Source organism: Piliocolobus tephrosceles, chromosome 10 (assembly GCF_002776525.5).
Source record: "Piliocolobus tephrosceles isolate RC106 chromosome 10, ASM277652v3, whole genome shotgun sequence".
NCBI lineage: Eukaryota > Metazoa > Chordata > Mammalia > Primates > Cercopithecidae > Piliocolobus > Piliocolobus tephrosceles.
The window spans coordinates 49,407,035-49,410,006 of NC_045443.1; the positions used below are offsets into that span (position 1 = coordinate 49,407,035).

Below are 2,972 nucleotides of genomic sequence, written 5' to 3' on the forward strand. Positions count from 1 at the left end.
GACTGTTACTAGGGAAAAGGGCTAGAGAATGGCATGTAGGTGACTTTGTGAGGGCCCAGAATAAGCACTGAATAACATATGATGCCAATAAAGATGGATATCTGAGTACTTACAAGCTCTTATTTGTTAGGAAAGGGAGCTGTTCTGGCATGCACTATAGGGGATTTGTAATCCTCATTTTTAGAAAACCGGACTCTGTGATGGGATTTAGAAGACACCAGGTTGAAAGCCACCAATGGAGCAGCATGGTGAGGTCTCTGGCCTATAAATTAAGGTGCCTCAGTTTAGCTGTGTGTCTGTTGTTTGTGTGAACCATGTGTCTTTGCATAACTCATTTAAGCCCTCTGAGACTAATTTTCCCACTCCAGGAAAACTGTTGCTGCACATAGTCAGTACTCTTAAAATCTCTCGAAATGTCTGTTGAATAAATAATGAATAAACAAATGAGTAAAATGACTTGTCTAAGTTTGCCCTCAGTGTGAGCTGTGCCTGAGCCCACAGGTGTCCGGATGCAGCTTGATGCTCCATCCAGCTTAGCACACCTCCCCAACTAACTCACTGGTCTCAACACCCTGCACACCTCACAGAGACTCTGCTCCTGGTTCTCCACAGAGCACAGCACCAGGGTGCAGACCAGCATGTCCACAGAGCCATCGGCCACCTGGTGCATGTTCTCCCCGGCAGCTACCACAAAGCGCTCAAACTGCAGGTGTCGGTTCTCTGCAATGCTCTTGGTCAAAAACTTCTCAAAGTTGGGGTTGGGGTCAATACAGGTCACCCTGTACCCAGGTAGGTAGAACTTGAAATTGGCCCTGGTGCCACAGCCCACCCCCAGCAGGGAGAGATTCTGGGAGGGGCCCGCAAACTCCTGCAGGTTGCCGAAGAGCTCCCGCTTCTTGCTTGCCCTCTGTTCTTTGTACATCACAGTGAACCTCACCAAGAAGTAGGGAAACCATTTTTGCATATCCAGTTCTATAAGCCCATAAAGTTCAGCAGGTACATGGGAAATACTAGGATGTCAATGGCCAGCAACCAGGAGGCCCAGGAGACACTGCTGACCAAAGGCAGGGAGCAGTGCCCAGTGGCAAAGTGGATGCCGCTGAGCTGGGGACTGCATTGGTGGTCACACCCAATCTCGAGGATGTGACTTTCTCCACTAATGCTCTGCAGGCTAGAGCTCGAGGAGAGGAGTCCAAGGTTTAGGCTGAATAGGGCTGGAGATTTATCCAGGTGGGGACTGAAGAGTCAGGGGTCAGAGCGTGAGGGTAATGGTCAGGGAGCCCAAGCTGGAAAGAAAGGCGAAAGGAGGGTGGTAGGTGGTGAGAAAACGGAACAGCCAACTTCAGGACCGGGGTACTGGGGTGCTGGTGTAGCTGAGGAATCCATCAATGACAGTGAGAGTTGTTATCAATGGTCCTGCAGTTTAGGATCTCGAGTGTGACCTCAGGTGTAGGCAAGAGAAAAAGCATGCAGTGAAAGAATTGGGGAGCTCAAGAAATTCAAAGGGTAAGATGCTGGGTGGGTCATTTGCACTGAGAATGAGGGAGCTCAGGGTGGAGAGGAAGCAGGACCCGGGTACCAGAGTCCACAGTGAGCATGAAGGGAGTCAGGTCAGGAGGTGGCTGTGGGGCTGGCAGGGATCAGCCTCAGGGGAGGGAGGCAGGAGTGGTGGAGCTGGATGGCAGGAGCCCACAGGATTTTTAGAATCACAGTGATCTGTGCAATCAATATATAAAGGTTAAAAACTCAATCAGTGTATAAAGGATTTTCTTTTCAACCAGTAGCATTCCAGGGAATGGTCAATTCACTGGATTAAATGAATTAGTCAATTCATTAATCGCTTCTCTATTGACAGACATTTAGGATGTTTCTATTTTTTCACAAATATACCACATTCCAATTTGAATTCCAAGATAATGAAAAAATTAGTTTTTTTTCTTTGTGAGTCAGAAAGTGTTTTTAGGGGATAGACAATGAGTAATAGTTCCCTAAATGCAGCAAGGAGCCAAACAGAATGCCTCCTCTCTAGGAAAGGAGTAGCAGGGGCCGCAGGGACAGGGGTGTCTAGGGCAGGTTTAGCAGAGCCAGGAAATGTGGATGACCTGGGGCTGCTTTGAGTTCATAGCTCAGTTCTAGAGCGTGAGGTGGGACAGCTAGGTGGGTGGTGGGAAGACGGTGTGTGTGTGTGTGTGTGTGTGTGTGTGTGTGACAGAGCGCTACGGAGACAGGAGCCTGCATTTGGGGCAGGCAGATGACCAACGAGGAAAGACTGTGGGATTAACTCACCTCACGATTCTGCCCAGGATTTCCTAAGGTGGTCTTGGTGAGGCCAACAAAGGCTGGGTGAGGTGGAGACAGAAGCTGGATGGATGGCTGAGCTGTGAACTCTTGTGGGCAGGAATCTTATCTGCAGCCTCCTGGGTTGGCAGCACTTTGGGAAGCCCTTCAGGGGATGTTTGCATGCTCCACCTGGCACCGAGTGGGCTCCTAGTGCTGGCCTGTGAATGGAGAGGCAGGAGGAGACTGGCCAGGGCTGGAATGGCCTGGAATGCTTCAGGGAGGGGAGGAGAGGCGAAGGGGTGAATGTCAGGCAGGCCCTGGAATGGGGAAATGTTGCTCAAAGTGGTCACCCACCCTCAACCCCAGATGTGAACCTGCAAAGTCCAGAGACCTTTTCTCCTTCCCGTTGTCCTCCCCAGCCCTTTCTAGGTATGGAATCTGGGAATTTCATCTTGGGTGAAAAATCCATTACCCAGGGAAGGGCAGTGACATGTCCAGGGCCTCAAGGCAGCAACGGTGCCCTGACAAAGATTTCCCAGCCAGGCTTTAGGAGAGAAGCGAACGCAGGAACTCCTGGCCTGGGTGGCTACAGCCTCCAGATCCTGTGGGGGGCTGGAGGGAGGGACAGATGAGAGGGCCAGAGGCAGAACTTGTTGGGGGAGGTGTGGGAAGGCAGGCATTGGTGTGAGAGG

The 2,972-nt window shown here is 50.9% G+C and overlaps 1 pseudogene; it reads right to left on the minus strand.

Moving 5' to 3' along the window:
• Positions 1-550: 550 nt before the first annotated feature.
• Positions 551-2,772, minus strand: LOC116418957 (annotated as a pseudogene).
• Between the last annotated feature and the right edge of the window lie 200 nt (positions 2,773-2,972).